The sequence below is a fragment of the Spermophilus citellus genome, assembly GCF_964194105.1.
Source record: "Spermophilus citellus genome assembly, chromosome: 2".
In the NCBI taxonomy this organism is placed as follows: Eukaryota; Metazoa; Chordata; class Mammalia; order Rodentia; family Sciuridae; genus Spermophilus; species Spermophilus citellus.
The window spans coordinates 240113671-240133292 of NC_138183.1; the positions used below are offsets into that span (position 1 = coordinate 240113671).

At 37.5% G+C, this 19622-nt stretch overlaps 1 protein-coding gene and 1 pseudogene across 2 annotated transcripts in view; one reads left to right on the forward strand and one right to left on the reverse strand.

Annotated features, from left to right (window-relative positions):
* Nucleotides 1-19622, forward strand: part of LOC308638592 (olfactory receptor 4C11-like) — a gene marked incomplete at both ends in the record, with an annotated part of 413029 nt that overhangs the window by 369500 nt on the left and 23907 nt on the right. The gene's annotated exons all lie outside the window — the stretch shown is intronic.
* Nucleotides 9541-10474, reverse strand: LOC308639004 (olfactory receptor 4P4-like; annotated as a pseudogene). The gene has a single exon. The product of its transcript is annotated as an olfactory receptor 4P4-like (transcript).

Genomic DNA, 19622 nt, shown 5'->3' on the forward strand with positions numbered 1-19622 from the left:
GTCACAGTTTAAAAAATTTAAAACAAACAAGGCATGATTAAGACTATTTTGGGGAGTCACTATCTTATTCCCCCTTTTTAATTTTTGTAATTGAAGTTTAATAGATAAATGAGCTCATTCTACAATGGCTTGACCTTGGGGGTTATAAGGAATTCCTGTTTTATGATTAATTTTAAACTCTTGGCAAAATTGTTGAAAAGCAGAGCTTACATAAACTGGAGCATTATCTGTTTTAATCTGCATAGGACACCCTAAAACGGAAAAGGCTGCTAAGCAATGAGAAATTACATGTTGAGTATTTTCCTTAGTACGTGCTGTGGCAAAAATAAATCTAGAATAAGTGTCCACTATGACATGCACATAACATTGCTTACCAAATTGAGGAATATGAGTTACATCCATTTGCCATATCTGATTTGGTTTTAATCCACGGGGATTTGCCCCTGATGGCAGAGATGGAGTGTGAATAACACACTTAGGGCATTGGCTTACAATCTGACTAGCCTGTTCTCTGGTAATACTGAATTTTTTACATAAGCTAGAAGCATTTTGATGATGCAAGGAATGGGAAGTTATTTCTAATGGGATCTATTGCCTGGTCAACATATTTTTGGCATAGTGTAGGATTATTATGCATTCCCTGAGGAAGGACTTTCCAGCAGTATCTTTTAACAGGTTCCTTAAAATTAATTGCTGGGACAGTGAAAGCAAATTTTTCACAATCTTTAGGATGTAACCTTATAGAGAAAAAACAGTCTTTTAAATCTATTACCATCAAGCTATAATCTAAAGGAATGGCTGTGGGGGAGGGAAGTCCTGGCTGTAATGATCCCATAGGCTGAATTGCCTGGTTTATTGCCCTTAAATCCTGTAGTAATCTCCAATTTCCTGACTTTTTCTTAATAACAAAAATAGGTGTATTCCAAGGGCTAAGTGTTGGTTCAATATGACCAGCCTGAAGTTGTTCCTCAACTAATCTATGAATTATTTTAAGTTTTTCCCCTGAGATGGGCCACTGAGAGATCCAAATAGGCTCTTCTGTGAGCCATGTGACTTTTTCAGCTGTCTTAAGGATCGGGGAAGTACTCAGTGCCCCTAGTAAAAATTTTGGCCTGAAGTATTTATTAATCCTTGTCGTGGAGACTGACTTGTAAACAGATATTCTTCCTGAAAGGTTTCCCTATCATCTCCAGGAAAATACCTCTGGTTAACTTCCTCAACTGACCTTATAGAATTTAGGGTAACTAGTAGTAGTCCCATTTTGGCTAATATATCTCTTCCCCATAGATTAGCTGGTAAAGACTCTAACACATAAGTCTTAAATATTCCACTGTTCCCATCAGAATCTTCCCAACGGAGATAGTTGGCACTTTGAGCAGGCTGTGAAATTTGTCCTATTCCTTCTAGGTTAGCTGATGCTGTATGTAAAGGCCATTGCTTGGGCCAAAACCGGCTGGACAATATTGAGCTATCAGCTCCTGTATCAATAATTCCTAGGAAATTTTTATTATTAATTCTAAGTTTTAATAAAGGGCGTTCTTGTCGCACTAACTGGGACCAATATACTCTGTCCGGCGGTTTAGAAACTGAATCTGCCGGCAGGTGCCTTTCTGAGACACAAGGCAATAATATTAATTGAGCAAAAATATCCTTTGGGGTGAGCCTTAGGGCATAATTGGATCTTACAGTAACATATAATTGCCCTTTAAATTCTGAATCTATCACACCAGGTATTACTTCAATAGCTCCCTTTAAATTATTACGCCCCAAAATTAAACCTACAGTATTCTCAGGAAGCGGCCCGAAAATCCCAGTAGGGATTTGTGTTGGTCCCGTTTCAGGATCTAATTCAACTGTCTCTGAAGGTCCTAAGAAAACTGTCTGTGATCCCTGTCTCTGTTCCGGTAAAAATCGCGGACTGTCCTGGTCGGCGCCGCTAGTGACGTCACACTGTGCGACCTTTCCTGGAATTCTCGGGCTCCCGCCAGGAGGAAATGCTGGCAGTGAAAAAGCGGGCTGATCCGCGCCATTTGAATCCTCCGCATGGGGCTGCGACTTTAAGTTCACATTTCTAACCTTGGTCCCTAGTGCTTTTGTTCTCAAGGGAAAGGTAATTAACTTAGCCTCAGGCTGATTTTCCATTTGAATAGACTTAACAGCTCCTTGAATGGCTTTTATAAGGTCTTCAGGGGGTCGGGAACTCTGGCCTATATTTTTAAAAAGACAAACTTTTTTTCTTTTTAATTTCTCCCAAGTAAGTAAATTTGGAGACTCTTGGTCACAAAACCAAGGACAATATTCACCTACAATCTTTAAGAATTGCAATAAGTGAGTTTTCTTTATCTGTTTTCCTTTCTGATTAATTATACTGTCTAAAATAGTTAGATACATTTCCTTATCCGAAGAAGTAGAATTTCCCATTTTAAGTAAATTAACGTCTCTTTCCTTCAATATCTCCCAGTACTTTTGTGACCCAAATGTCACTTCTTCCTTTCTCTTATCTTATTTCCTATTTTCCTTATCCTCTTTATTACTTTTGTGACCCAAATGTCACCTCTTCCTTTTCTTTATTCTTTATTCCTTACTTTCCTTTATTTTCTCTTTCCCTTAATCTTTTTAGCGCGCGCTCCCACTCAAACTAACTAATTCAGAATGCTCCCCTCTTGGGCGCCAATTCTACCACGTGGCCTGCGCAGTGGTTTCATTAATGAGGTTCTGGCATTAAGTTAGTTAGAAGAGATCAAAATAAAACACACAGACAGTACCTTATTTTACATTGCTAGGTCCGAGACGGCTCGCCTCCCTGTTTCCCTGCCTCCAGCCGCCCAGCAGGGCAGCGAGGATTACTCTGGGCTAGCAGGAGAGAGAGAGAGCGAACACGCCGGGGAGTAGCCTTTTATTTGGGGGGACAAGAGATTCAGGGGAGAATTCCATCCAATGAAGGTTGAGGGGGGGCTGCACTCCAAGGTCAGGGTCAGTGATTGGGTCTCCAGGGTCAGTGGTTATGCACACCCCCACACGGATGGGCTCTCTCATCAGGAAAGGGTCGGGATAACTCCGACACAGCCAGAGTGCCTCAGGCCCTTAACGGGAGTCACCCAATCACGTGTCAGAATGGCTCCCCACATATTCCCCCTTTCTATTCTTAACAATGAGGCGGCGGTTCACTCTCTGGAGTCCCCGGATTCTTGATTGGAAGACTCGCCATCCTATAGTTACAATACAAAAGAGAATTAACAGCAAAGAGAATAATCCAATAATGTACCAAGCGGAGTGTTTAAGAATATTTCCAGGGTTGAATCCATTTAACTCCTTCAATATTTGGTTAGCCAAAGAAGAAGGATCTAAAAAATCAGCTCTATTATTTTGAATGTCTTGGATATGGTGATGAAGTTCCAGAATATCCAAGCTATTATTACTATTTTGCCAAATACCTAATAAATGGTTTTTAACTTTCTCCCAATCCCAGAGAGAAGCATTGTACTTGGCAGCTGTAACACATACATACTTATAATTAGCATGGCATTTAAGCCTTTCCTTAAATTTTAAGGCTGAAAGTTCATTACCAATGTTTATAACAGTCGCCTCTAAGGCGTTTAACTTAGTCTCAATCCTTTCATCAATATTTACTTGATTACGCAGAGCCTTGGAAGTATTTTGAGCTAAATTATTAAGAAATTTTGCATGCTGAATATTCTGAGACAATGTCAGAGATGTAGAGACAGTTGAGGCAATAAATGAGACCAGTGCTAAGACACCAACAATTATGACTCCAATAGCACGTTTAGGTCTTGTTAGCTGGGCACGAATTTGCTGCAAAACTTGTAAACCAGCATCAGCATACCATGGCTCTGAAATATTAGCAGGTAATAAAACAAAAGAGGGCTGATGAAGTATCAGCACTCCTTTTCCTCCATTATACCTAGAAATACAATTGGTTAGGTTGCACTTATTACAAGTAACAAAATATCTATCATCTATCCATCTAACTTTTACATTTCCAATAATTAAAACATAAGGAGATTGGACACAGGCTCTTAGGCTATAGCAAGATCCCTCCTTACAGTTCTTGCCAACAAATTTTGGTAAAGGTTTATCTGAAAAATGTAAATATTCTGAGGCAGCAATTAAACGCCAAATATCTTTTTGAACACCTCCTTCACTATAAGTCAAAATATTACTAACAAATCCTGCAGGTGTCATAGCAGAATCTCTTTGTAATTGTCTCTTATCAATTTTTGGAGACCAGTCTAAAATATACCCACTAGCTTTAGACACCTTATGTTGTACAGGAAAGGTATTTACATAATCCATCCATTTAGGAAAGGTGCCAATTTCAATTATAGAACTATTTGGACAGTGGGGTACCGGTGGAGGTTTTGCAGAAATGACTGGCTTGTTATGGGAAAGTCCCATCTTAATTACTGATCTAGTATTAGGTTTTAAGTCTCCATAAATAGAATTATTTGTCAGTCTAGGCTTACCAATCGCTGTCTTTTCTTCAAATGATACTTTCAGACAGCCAGCATGTTTATCATGTGACCAACATAAAGGTAATTGGGCACTGTAGCCAGAATAATTAAATCTAGTCACATGACTGGGAGTAATATGAGTATCTGTAAATCCTCCCATCATGAATGAGTCATTAGTAAATACTGGAATAGATTCTCCAGTCCACACAGCTGGGTGTACCAGGGGTGGATCTGGGAAATAAGTCCAATAAGTGTCTACTTGATTCCCTTTTACCTGACAGCCCAGTAGGGCAATTACTGTCGCTACCATCAAGACTGGGGTCCTGTTCTTTCCTAGGCGTCGAAGTATTTGGGAAGCCTGGGTTGTCAGCTTCTTCACATCTTTCCACAAAATCAGCTTCTCGGCTGGTTCAATCTGGTTTTTCTTCATCCTTTTCCGATATCTCCTCCTTCTGGGTTGTGGCTCCTCCGGGTCGATCCTCAGTCACTTGAGTTTGGGTTCTATCTCCTCCATGTCTGATAGCACGTTCAGGCACCCAGATAGGACGAAAAGCACCTTCTGGAAAAATACAAGCATGCCCTCGGCCCCATGATATTACCGGATCCGGGCCCTTCCACTGATCAGTCTGTAAATCTTTCCACAGAACTCTGCCTAATGGGCCTGTCACTGAGGGAGACATTTGTCTCTCAGCAGCTGTGTGACCTTCTGCGTCACAGTTTAAAAAATTTAAAACAAACAAGGCATGATTAAGACTATTTTGGGGAGTCACTATCTTATTCCCCCTTTTTAATTTTTGTAATTGAAGTTTAATAGATAAATGAGCTCGTTCTACAATGGCTTGACCTTGGGGGTTATAAGGAATTCCTGTTTTATGATTAATTTTAAACTCTTGGCAAAATTGTTGAAAAGCAGAGCTTACATAAACTGGAGCATTATCTGTTTTAATCTGCATAGGACACCCTAAAACGGAAAAGGCTGCTAAGCAATGAGAAATTACATGTTGAGTATTTTCCTTAGTACGTGCTGTGGCAAAAATAAATCTAGAATAAGTGTCCACTATGACATGCACATAACATTGCTTACCAAATTGAGGAATATGAGTTACATCCATTTGCCATATCTGATTTGGTTTTAATCCACGGGGATTTGCCCCTGATGGCAGAGATGGAGTGTGAATAACACACTTAGGGCATTGGCTTACAATCTGACTAGCCTGTTCTCTGGTAATACTGAATTTTTTACATAAGCTAGAAGCATTTTGATGATGCAAGGAATGGGAAGTTATTTCTAATGGGATCTATTGCCTGGTCAACATATTTTTGGCATAGTGTAGGATTATTATGCATTCCCTGAGGAAGGACTTTCCAGCAGTATCTTTTAACAGGTTCCTTAAAATTAATTGCTGGGACAGTGAAAGCAAATTTTTCACAATCTTTAGGATGTAACCTTATAGAGAAAAAACAGTCTTTTAAATCTATTACCATCAAGCTATAATCTAAAGGAATGGCTGTGGGGGAGGGAAGTCCTGGCTGTAATGATCCCATAGGCTGAATTGCCTGGTTTATTGCCCTTAAATCCTGTAGTAATCTCCAATTTCCTGACTTTTTCTTAATAACAAAAATAGGTGTATTCCAAGGGCTAAGTGTTGGTTCAATATGACCAGCCTGAAGTTGTTCCTCAACTAATCTATGAATTATTTTAAGTTTTTCCCCTGAGATGGGCCACTGAGAGATCCAAATAGGCTCTTCTGTGAGCCATGTGACTTTTTCAGCTGTCTTAAGGATCGGGGAAGTACTCAGTGCCCCTAGTAAAAATTTTGGCCTGAAGTATTTATTAATCCTTGTCGTGGAGACTGACTTGTAAACAGATATTCTTCCTGAAAGGTTTCCCTATCATCTCCAGGAAAATACCTCTGGTTAACTTCCTCAACTGACCTTATAGAATTTAGGGTAACTAGTAGTAGTCCCATTTTGGCTAATATATCTCTTCCCCATAGATTAGCTGGTAAAGACTCTAACACATAAGGCTTAAATATTCCACTGTTCCCATCAGAATCTTCCCAACGGAGATAGTTGGCACTTTGAGCAGGCTGTGAAATTTGTCCTATTCCTTCTAGGTTAGCTGATGCTGTATGTAAAGGCCATTGCTTGGGCCAAAACCGGCTGGACAATATTGAGCTATCAGCTCCTGTATCAATAATTCCTAGGAAATTTTTATTATTAATTCTAAGTTTTAATAAAGGGCGTTCTTGTCGCACTAACTGGGACCAATATACTCTGTCCGGCGGTTTAGAAACTGAATCTGCCGGCAGGTGCCTTTCTGAGACACAAGGCAATAATATTAATTGAGCAAAAATATCCTTTGGGGTGAGCCTTAGGGCATAATTGGATCTTACAGTAACATATAATTGCCCTTTAAATTCTGAATCTATCACACCAGGTATTACTTCAATAGCTCCCTTTAAATTATTACGCCCCAAAATTAAACCTACAGTATTCTCAGGAAGCGGCCCGAAAATCCCAGTAGGGATTTGTGTTGGTCCCGTTTCAGGATCTAATTCAACTGTCTCTGAAGGTCCTAAGAAAACTGTCTGTGATCCCTGTCTCTGTTCCGGTAAAAATCGCGGACTGTCCTGGTCGGCGCCGCTAGTGACGTCACACTGTGCGACCTTTCCTGGAATTCTCGGGCTCCCGCCAGGAGGAAATGCTGGCAGTGAAAAAGCGGGCTGATCCGCGCCATTTGAATCCTCCGCATGGGGCTGCGACTTTAAGTTCACATTTCTAACCTTGGTCCCTAGTGCTTTTGTTCTCAAGGGAAAGGTAATTAACTTAGCCTCAGGCTGATTTTCCATTTGAATAGACTTAACAGCTCCTTGAATGGCTTTTATAAGGTCTTCAGGGGGTCGGGAACTCTGGCCTATATTTTTAAAAAGACAAACTTTTTTTCTTTTTAATTTCTCCCAAGTAAGTAAATTTGGAGACTCTTGGTCACAAAACCAAGGACAATATTCACCTACAATCTTTAAGAATTGCAATAAGTGAGTTTTCTTTATCTGTTTTCCTTTCTGATTAATTATACTGTCTAAAATAGTTAGATACATTTCCTTATCCGAAGAAGTAGAATTTCCCATTTTAAGTAAATTAACGTCTCTTTCCTTCAATATCTCCCAGTACTTTTGTGACCCAAATGTCACTTCTTCCTTTCTCTTATCTTATTTCCTATTTTCCTTATCCTCTTTATTACTTTTGTGACCCAAATGTCACCTCTTCCTTTTCTTTATTCTTTATTCCTTACTTTCCTTTATTTTCTCTTTCCCTTAATCTTTTTAGCGCGCGCTCCCACTCAAACTAACTAATTCAGAATGCCCCCCTCTTGGGCGCCAATTCTACCACGTGGCCTGCGCAGTGGTTTCATTAATGAGGTTCTGGCATTAAGTTAGTTAGAAGAGATCAAAATAAAACACACAGACAGTACCTTATTTTACATTGCTAGGTCCGAGACGGCTCGCCTCCCTGTTTCCCTGCCTCCAGCCACCCAGCAGGGCAGCGAGGATTACTCTGGGCTAGCAGGAGAGAGAGAGAGCGAACACGCCGGGGAGTAGCCTTTTATTTGGGGGGACAAGAGATTCAGGGGAGAATTCCATCCAATGAAGGTTGAGGGGGGGCTGCACTCCAAGGTCAGGGTCAGTGATTGGGTCTCCAGGGTCAGTGGTTATGCACACCCCCACACGGATGGGCTCTCTCATCAGGAAAGGGTCGGGATAACTCCGACACAGCCAGAGTGCCTCAGGCCCTTAACGGGAGTCACCCAATCACGTGTCAGAATGGCTCCCCACATTTATGTATTGGGACACATTGACATGAAGTCTTCCCCAAATGAATACTCTTGGAGTGACTTAATTAAAAAGCTCTGCCGTGAAAGAATAATATCTATTAACTATTCATCTTGCCCTTCTACATTCAAGTACATTTCATTTTTAAACAACATAAAGGAAAAATCACTTTCTATCAGTCCACTTTTTTTTTTTAAGTTGGTGCATCTCCATTATACAGAATGATGGGTTTCACTGTGGCATGTTAACAGGTATGTACAACACAATTAGTTGAATGTCATGCCTCAGTATTGGCCCTGTCATCCCCTCCTTCTTCCCCTAATCCTTTCCTTCTACCTTACTTAACCATCTACATTGGTGCCCTATCTGCCCGCCCCCAATTTCCCCTCAAGACTCCACCTATGAAGGAATATATAATAATTTTCTCCTGAGTCTGGATTATATTTTTCAAAATTGTGGTCTCCAGTTCAATCCAATTTCCTGACAATTACACAATTTTGATCTTCTTTAAGGCTCAGTAAAACTTTATTGTATTTATATACCATATTTTTGTTATGTATTCACCAATTGATGTACACTCAGACTGGTTCCACAGGTTGCCTATTAAAAATTGTTATGTGATAAACATGTGTATGCATGTATCCATAAAGTATGTAAAATTTAACTCTTAAAACACTACCCTTGCCTATGACATTTGGTTATAGTGGGGGTTCTGTAGCATAAGAGAAAGGTATGACCACCATTTTTAAATTTTCATTTCATATAAAATTTTCTGTATAAACTTCGCCATTATATAAGTGAATTTAAAATGTCATCATACAAGATTTCTTTGGAATAATATTAGATAAAAGCTTGGTAATAAAAAATATTATATCTGAAAAATACTTTTAATCTACTCAATTTCTAAGGAAAGATCAAATAGATTTGTGGTCTCCTGAATAAATTATAGATTAAATAATTATTAAAATTGTAAATTAGCATCAGAGTTGACTATTACAAAGTCACAAATTTGCCCTTTCATTAAACATGAATATCATATGTATGTACACACATATCCTACTTCATCTCAGACCCTTTAGTGCAATTGTCATTGTGCTGCTAATTCTTTGGTTCCTGATCCTTCTACCTTTATGAACAAATGATTTGCCTTCGATACTTTGAAAACAATAGTGCTCCTTGGAGGCAAGTAAATGTTTTCAGCTGCATACAGTTGTAGGGACATTAAATATTACAAGTCAATTATATTTTTCTTCTAAAAATACTTTTTGACACGACACTTTTCTCAGAGCCTTTTTCATCTCTGTGTTCGGCAAGGTGTAGATGAGGGGGTTGAACATGGGAGCAATAATGGTGTAAAACAGAGCAAAGATTTTGTCCTCAGGGAAAGTGTTAGGAGGTCTAAGGTAGGCAAATATGGAAGGTCCAAAGAATAAGATGACCACAGTGATATGAGACCACAAGTAGAGAGGGCTTTGCGTCTCCCCTCTGCTGAGTGATTTCTCAATGTGAATAGAATGACCACATAAGACCCAAACAACAGAATGAATGTTACCAAGGCAACCAGTCCTGAATTGGCAACCATAAAGACACCAGTGAGGCAGGTATCAGTACAGGCAATTTTCAACAAAGGAAAAATGTCACAATAGTAGTGGTCAACTGTGTTGGGACCACAGAAGGGCAACTGGACAATCATACAGAACTTGGAAAAGGAGTGGACAGCTCCACCAGCCCAGGCAGCCAAGATCAGGACATTGCACCTGGTTCTGCTCATGATTATCATGTAGTACAGAGGTTTGCAGATGGTGACATAGTGATGAAAGGCCATGGCTGTCAGGATTAGTACTTCAGTCAATCCAAAGAAGTGCATCACCACGAGCTGCCACATGCAGTAGCCATAGGAGATGGTGTTTCTTCCAACTAGCTGGTCACCAATCAGTTTGGGTGTCACAAAGGAAGTATAGCAGATGTCCATAGAAGATAAGTGACTGAGGAAATAGTACCTGGGTTGGTGAAATGAGAACTGCAGCCAACAGAGGTGAGGATCAGAAGGTTTCCCACCAAGATGGAAAGATAACAAAATAAGAAGAACACTAGGCCAAAAATTGGTATGTTATGGTCAGAAGAAAGGCCCATGAGAATGAGTTCTGATACGTTCCTCTGACTTTCCATATTTTGCATGCTCTGTGCAAAATCTGAGTATTTATGGAAAAGTAATTTAGAGAAAATCATTTTCAATTGGATCCCAATTCTATAAACCTTATTGAGTACTGGAAACCAGTCTAACAATTTGCAAAAGCAAATTTATAAATATATTAATTATATATCTTCTTGTGATTTATAACTTATTTCTCTAACAGTTTCTTTTTAAAATTTTCCAATGTTCTGTCATATATTTTATTAATTTTTGAAATGTAAGATTTAAAATTTTCATTTACCTAAAAGATGTTCTACGGATATTATTTATGACATACAGAAGCAGGAAAATAATTTATACATTGCAAAACACTGCTTTATAATTTAACCATGTTCTTTATTCATGACTGTGTTTTCACTGCAGGCAATGCTCTCTTTCCCCAGCAAGAAATAGGACAACTCTCTGTCTTGTCTGCAAACTTATGTTCAAGGAATACATTTTTATTGATTTTAAAAATTGCCTAAATATTCAGCTGTGTGATTAGAGAAATACTAGATTGTGGGCACTGCATATTAAACATAAGATAACAGTTTTGCTGACTATAAAACAACAACAAATATAAAAGTATGTAAAAATAGAAAAAAGTAAACATGTTTTTCTGTTAAAGACTGACATTTATAAAAATCATAAGAATATTTATCTTATTTAAATATAAGTGTAAAGTGGGATATCTTAAGGCAAATTCAAGAATCGAATCACTAATATCAATGTTACAAATAAACAAAAAGTTAATTTAAATTCACAGATAATTTGATTTTTGTACAATGCATTGTTCTGCTGGAATGGATTGTGAACACATAGAATCAATAACTGATGTTACACAATGTAGAGACAAGTTATGTTCAGGGAGTTCTCAGCTATTATGTGTTCCCTGGATTATTCATGGACTTACATATTTTATTCTCTGTAGGATCAGGGTTCGAATCGCAATGGCAACAGATGATTCAAGTACAGATGGCATGTGCTTCTGCCATCTCTTGTCACTGGGGAGGAATTAGATGGCTTCCAGATGGACTTTCTACATTACTCCTAAATTAAATGTGGCATCTGTATCTGATCCTACAGATAAATTTTTTTTTAATATCACAGAATGTTTTAATGCAACATATGGAATAATAAGATCAGGCATTTTTGAAATCATGTAGCCTTATTATTGGGATATTTAATACTATCCCAATTGGTAAGAATTGTAGCTCTGAACCACATTGCATAACAAACTGTAAAAATTTCATTTTTGCCTGAATATATTTGGCTACATTAATAGGGGAGAGACACACCATGGCCATATTCTTTGAATATCTGTAATAATTCATATTTTCCCTCTTTGAAATGAAGACAAGTTATCCTTGCAGTTGTGTACACATTATAGTACCTCAAAATCATTTAATAACATTTGTTTATCTAAATGTTTTGTCACAAAAAATTGAAAATTATGTTACTACTGAAAATAACATATTACATTCCTTTGTATTAGTATACATAAAAGAGAAGTGATCTTGAAAATAAATTTTAAATCACAAGTTTAGCTCTTAGAATAAATTTAGTATTAAAACACCCATCATATTTAACTATATTACTTTCTGTATAGAGGAACTAATTAATAAAAGCAGTGAATTCCCCAGATCAAAGATTTAATACATTTTGAAATAAGAAAAAAATGGATCTCCTAATTCGTGTTTAGTTTCCTTCCATAAGGGGTCGTATCTGATATACCGCAGTGAGGGAAACTACCAAACACTAGTACCATGAAATCACTGACAGATACACCACTGGAGTTATAATGATAAATGTGTGGTACAAATTACTTTGCTTTGAAAATATTATGCAGCACCAGGCTTTCAATTTGACAAGTATAAACAGCAATGTTCCAACCTGCATACTTATGGAACTGAGCTACCACCACTCCCGAAAGAGCAGGGAGAAGAACATCAGGAACAATTTCACATGAAAGGCTATATATTCAGGGAAAGATATGACATTATAACATTACAAAAACAAACTTTTCAGGCATTAAAGATGCAAACAAAGAGGAATACCTCATTACTGAAAGTGTGCATGTTATACAATCAATAAAGTAAATATTAGTAATTATAAAGTACAATAAAATAAAAGACAAACCATTTTTTATTAAAGTTGCTATGCATTGGTAAGTTTGTGATGTATGCAGAATATTGGTCACCTAGATACCGTTAATATCTATGTATTTGCCATTATATAGAATAACATGAACTGAAATATGGCACCTATTTTTTTTCCTCAGTGTTAGATATTTAGATTTTATAAAGAATGTGGCATCAAAGCAAAGCAGGGTTTCCAGATAAGGAGATGATAGTCAATCACCCACTATGGATTTATACAATATGCAAATATTTTCCCCAACAATTGTATATGTATTTCACTTTCGGTTACCATTTAAAAGGTCATTTAGAAAGCATAAATAGGATTATTTTGAATTATTCCATTCTTCAAAAAAGCTGTTCTTAATTTCAAAAGGTACTAGCTATTAAGGAAAGATTAAGAGATCTACCCACACAAGCCTGTGGAGGGCCCAGGCTCACAGTAGGCCCAGGTCCACCCCTTCACCAGTTGAACAGACACCTGCCAGAGCCCAGTCTCTAGCACAAGACTGCCTCTTCCATCCAACAGACTATTGTGGGAGCCCAGGCCCAGATCCGCCCACACCATCCTTGGTGAAACAGTATGCCTGGGTCCATTCCCTCTACTAATGGAGCAGACATCCACCAGAGCCCAGCCCCCTGCACAGGACCACCTCTTCCAACCAGCAGACTACCACAGGAACCCAGCCCAGTTCAGATCCATCGATACTAGCCTGCATAAGACCCAGGCTCTCAGTAGGCCTGGGTCCACCCCTTTACCTTTACCTGCAGGGAAGTTACCCACTAGAGCCTAGCCTCTGGCACAGGAATGCTTCTTCTCACTAGCAGAAAAGACTTTCATGGAAGCCCAGGCCCAGCCCAGATCTGCCCACACCAGCTTGTGCAGGACCCAGGTCCATAGTAGGTGTGAGTCCACTCCCATCTACCTGGTAGCCAAAGCATAACCCACTTCCATCTTGGGGCACTGCAGTCATCTCCATAGCCTTCCCCACACAGTAGCCCCTAACTTTTTGATAGTAGACAGGTCCTACAAGCATTTGTATCTCAGAGCAGGCATCCCAAAGATAGTTTGAAGCCGACCCTTTCAGCCCCATCTCTGTAAGTCATTGCTTCCATCTTGGGCACCTTAACTATTATCTCAAGTTACCTCAGCTATTGCCACCACTGCCTTTAGTTGCAGTAGCATACATTGAAGAACACCAGCAGGGTCTGCAAGCCCAACATCAAGGTGAGGTATAGATAATCTGCATGGGTACTACAAGAACATAGAAAACAAACTGTAATATCTCATATCCACATTGCAAGAAAGGAAGACACAGAGGCAACATGAAAAAACAAGGGAGGAAAGTGCCCCAAACAAAGCAGAACACTATAATAACAGAACCCTTGGACAGCGAAGTTGATGAAATGTCAGAGAAGGAGTTCAGAAGGTTTTTAATTAAAATTATGTGTGAATTAAAGAATCATCTAAATGAGCAATACAGGTAGCAAAAAATTACTTCAAGACAGATGGAGACTCTGAAAAAAACAGTCAGAAATACCTGAAATGAAGGATACAATAAATCAGATTAAAGACTCAACAGAAAGCATAATCAACAGAGTAGATCACTTGGAAGAAAAAACATCACATAATGAAGACAAAATGTACAATCTGGAAAATAAAGTTGATCACACAGTAAGATAGTAAAAAACCATGAACAGAACATCCAAGAATTATGGGACAGCATCAAAAGACCAAAGCTAAGAGTTATTGGGATAGAGGAAGACACAGAGTTTCAAAGCAAAGGAATGCACAATCTCTTCAATAAGATAATATCAGAAAATTTCCCAAGCATGAAGAATGAATTAGAAAAGCAAGTACAAGAGGCTTACAGGACATCAAATGTACAAAATTACAACAGCTCTACACCAAGGCACATTATAATGAAAATGACTAGCAGACAGAATAAGGATAGAATCTTAAAAGGTGCAAGAGTGAGGAATCAGATCACATATAGGAGGTGACCAAATATCTCAATAGATTTTTCAACCCAGATCCTCAAAGCCAGGAGATTTTGGAGCAACATATACCAAGCTCTGAAAGAAAATGGATGCCAATCAAGAATCTTATATCCAGCAAAACTAAGCTTTAGATTTGAGGATGAAATAAAAACCTTTCATGATAAACAAAAGTTAAAAGAATTTACAACTAGAAAGCTTGCTCTATAGAACATCCTCAGCAAAATATTCCAAGAAGAGGAAATGGAAAACAATGATGAATATCAGCAGAGGGAGGTATTACACTAAAGGAAAATCTAATCAGAGGAGAAAACAAGTCATGTTAAATACCAAAAATAAACAAAAATGGCTGGGAACACAAATCATGTCTCAATAATAACCCTGAAAATTAATGGCCTAAACTCACCAATCAAAAGAAATAGACTAGCAGACTGGATTAAAAAAAAAACCCAATATGCTGCCTCCAAGAGACTCATCTCATAGAAAAAGACATCCACAGACTGCAGGTGAAGGGTTGGGGAAACTCATACCACTCATATGGACTGCAGAAGCAAGCAGGGGTTTCTATTCTCATATCAAATAAAGTAGACTTTAAACTAAAGTCAATCAAAAGGGATAAAGAAGGACAGTACGTACTGCACAAGGGAACCATACACCAACAAGACTTAACAATTATAAATATATATGCCCCAAACAATGATGCAGCTATGTTCATCAAACAAACTCTTCTCAAATTCAAGAGTCAAATAGAATACAACACAATAATTCTGGATGTCTTTAGGACACCTCTTTCATCACTATATTGATCTTCCAAACAGAAGCTGAATAAAAAATCTATAGTACTCAATAATATAATCAATAACTTAGATTTAACCGACATATATAAAATATTCTATCCTTCAATGAGAGAATATACTTTCTTCTCAGCAGCACATGGATTCTTCTCTAAAATTGAGCATATCATATGCCACAGAGCAACTCTTAGAAAATATAAAAAAGTAGAGATACTACCCTGCATGCTATCAGATCATAATGGAGTAAAATTAGAAATCAATTATAAAATAAGAAATAAAATCCACGCCAATACCTGGAGACTAAATAATATGCTACTGAATGAATAATGGATTGAAGAAGACATCAAGAAGGAGATTAAAAAAAATTTAGAGGTGAATGAGAGCACAGATATAACATAATGAAATCTCTGGAAAACTATGAAAGCAGTTCCAAGAGGAAAGTTCATTGCATGGAGTTCATAACTTAAAAGAAAAAAAAGTCAACAAATAAATGACTTAATACTACATCTCAAAGCCCTAGAAAAAGAAGAACAAATAAACACCAAAGCAGAAGGAGACAGAAAATAATTAAAATCAGAGCTGAAATCAATGGAATTGAAACAAAAGAAACAATTGAAAAAATTGACAGAACAAAAAGTTGGTTCTTTGAAAAAAATGAATAAAATTGACAGACCTTTAACCATTCTAACAAAAAGAAAAAGAGAGAAAACTCAAATCACTAACATACATGATGAAAATGGAAATGTCACAAAAAAAACTACACAAATACAGAAAATAATTAGAAATAATTTTGAAAACTTGTACTTCAATAAAATAGAAAATATCAAAGGCATCAACAAATTTTCAGAGTCATATATTTTGCCCAAATTGAATCAAGATGATATACACAATTTAAAGAGATAAATTTCTTTTTTTATTAGTTGCTCAAGACAATACAATGATCTTGACATATCATACATTTGATTCAAATAGGGTATGAATTCTCATGTTTCCACATACAAATTGCAGGATCACATTGGTTATACATCCATGTGTATACATACAACAATCCTAGTATCAGTTGTATTCTGCTGCCCTCCCTATCCCGCTCTACCCTCCCCTCTCCTCCCCTCCCATCACTATTCTCTACCCATTCTACTGTGACACTTCTCTCTCTCTCTCTCTCTCTCTCTCTCTCTCTCTCTCTTTCTTCCCTTCCCCCTCACATCATCATATATGCATTTTATGCACTCATGAGAGTCTCCTTCCGTCTTCCGTGCATTTCCCCTTCTCCCTCCCTTTCCCTCCCTCCTCTTTTCCTTGTTTCATGGTAATTTTCTTCTCATGCTCTTCCTTCCTACTCTATTTTGAGTCACCTTCCTTATATCAGTGAAGACATTGGACATTTGTTTTTTTAGGAATTGTTTAACTTCGCTTAGCATAATCTACTCTAGTGCCATCCATTTCCCTGAAAATGCCATGATTTTGTTATTTTTTAATGCTAAGTAATATCCATTGTGTACAAATGCCACATTTTTTAAATCCATTCATCTGTTGAAGGGCATCTGGGTTGGTTCCACAGTCTAGCTATAGTGAATTTTGCTGCTATTAACATTGATGTAGCTGTGTCCCTGTAGCATGCTCTTTTTAGGTCTTTTGGGTATAGTCGGAGAAGGGGAATAGCTGGGTCAAATGGTGGTTCCATTCCCAGCTTTCCAAGTAATCTCCATACTGCCCTCCAAGTTGGCTGCACCAGTTTGCAGTCCCACCAGCAATGTACAAGTGTACCTTTTCCCCCACATCCTCGCCAGCACTTGTTATTGTTTGACTTCATAATGGCTGCCAATCTTACTGGAGTGAGATGGTATCTTAGGGTGGTTTTGATTTGCATTTCTCTGATAGATAGAGATGGTGAGCATTTTTTTGTGTACTTGTTGATTGATTTTATATACTCCTCTGTGAAGTGTCTGTTTAGATCTTTGGCCCATTTGTTGATTGGGTTATTTGTTTTTTTGTTGTTTAACTTTTTGAGTTCTTTGTATACTCTAGAGATTAGTGCTCTATCTGAAGTGTGAGGGGTAAAAATTTGTTCCTAGGATATAGGCTCCCTATTTACCTCACTTATTACTTCTCTTGCTGAGAAAAAAAAAAAAAAAACTTTTTAGTTTGAATATGTCCCATTTGTTGATTCTTGATTTTAACTCTTGTGCTATAGGTATCCTATGAAGGAATTTGGAGCCAGACCCCAGGAGATGGACATAAGGGCCAACTTTTTCTTCTATTAGATGCAGAGTCTCTGGTTTGATTCCTAGCTCCTTGACCCATTTTGAGTTAACTTTTGTGCATGGTGAGAGAAAGGGATTCAATTTCATTTTGTTGCATATGGATTTCCAGTTCAAAGAGTTCAATTTCAAGTGATGAAGAGCAGATGCTATCAAAAGTCTACCAACCAAGAAAAGTCCAGGAGCGGACAGATAGACAGCAGAGTTCTATAAGACCTTTAAAGAGGAAATAATACCAATACTCTCCAATTTATTTCATGAAATAGAAAAAGAGGCAGCACTTCCAAACTCGTCCTATGAGGCCAATATCACTCTGATTTCAAAACCAGGCAAGAACACTTAATAAAAGAGAAAACTGCAGACCAATATCTCTAATGAACATAGATGCAAAAATTCTCAAAAAAATTCTGGCAAATAAAATACAAAAACATATTAAATAGATCATGCACCATGATCAAGTGGGATTCATCCCTAAGATGCAAGGACAGTTCAACATACGGGAATCAATAAATGTAACTCATCACATCAATAGACTTAAAGATAAGAATCTTATTATCATCTCAATAACCATAGAAAAAGCATTTGACAAAATAGAGCACCCCTTTATGTTCAAAACACTAGAAAAACTAAGGAGAATAGGAACATATCTCAACATCATAAAGCTATCTATGCTAAGCTCCAGACCAACATCTAAATGGAGAAAAATTGAAGGCATTCTCTCTAAAAACTGGAACAAGACAGGTATCCCCCTTTTCTCCACTTCTATGTAACATAGTTATTGAAAGACTGGCCAGAGCAATTAGACAAACAAAAGGAATTAAGGGGTACTTATAGGAAAAGAAGAACTTAAATTGGTACTATTTGCTGACAATATGATTCTCTACCTAAAAAACCCAAGAAGCTCCACCAGAAAACTCTAGAACTAGCAAATGAATTCAGCAAGTAGCAGGATATAAAATCAAGACCCGTAATCAAAGGCATTTCTGTATATCAGTGCCAAATCATCTCAAAGGGAAATGAGGAAAACTACCCCATTTACAATAGCATCAAAAAGAATGAAATTCTTAGGAATCAATTTAATAAAAGAGGTGGAAGATCTATATAATCAAAATTACAGAGCCCTAAAGAAAGAATTCAAAGAAGACCTTAGAAGATGGAAAGATCTACCTTGCTCTTAGATAGGCAGAATTAATATTATCAAAATGACCATACTTCCAAAATGACCATACTTCACTATAGAGATTTAATGCAATTCTGATAAAAATCCCAATGACATTCCTCATAGAAATAAAAAAAGCAGTCATGAAATTCATCTGCAAAAACAAGAGACCAGAATAGTTATAGCAATCCTTAGCAGGAAGAGTGAAACTGGTGTCATCACTATACCAGACTTTCAACTATACTACAGAGCAATAGTAACAAAAATAGCATAGTGTTTGCACAAAAACAGACTGCTAGAACAATGGTACAAAATAGAGGAAACAGATATTAACCCAGAAAATTACAATGATCTTATATTAAACAAAGACATCAAAAACATGCACTGAAGATAGTTTCTTCAATGAATGGTGCTATGAAAACTGGAAATCCATATGCAACAAAATTAAATTAAACACTTATCTCTCACCATGCACAAAACTCAACTCAAAATGGATCAATAAAACCAGAGACCCTGTGTCTAATAGAAGAAAAATAGGCCCTAATCTCCATCATGTGGGATTAGGCCCCAACTTCCTTCATAAGACTACTTTGGCACAAGAATTAAAATCAAGAATTAATAAATAGGATGGACTCAAACTAAAAAGTTTCTTCTCAGCAAAAGAAACAATCTGTGAGGTGAATAGAGAGCCTACATCTTGGGAGCAAATCTTTATACCTCACACATCAGATAGAACACTAATCTCTAGAGTATATAAAGAACTCAAAAAGCTAAACACCAAAAAAGACAAATAA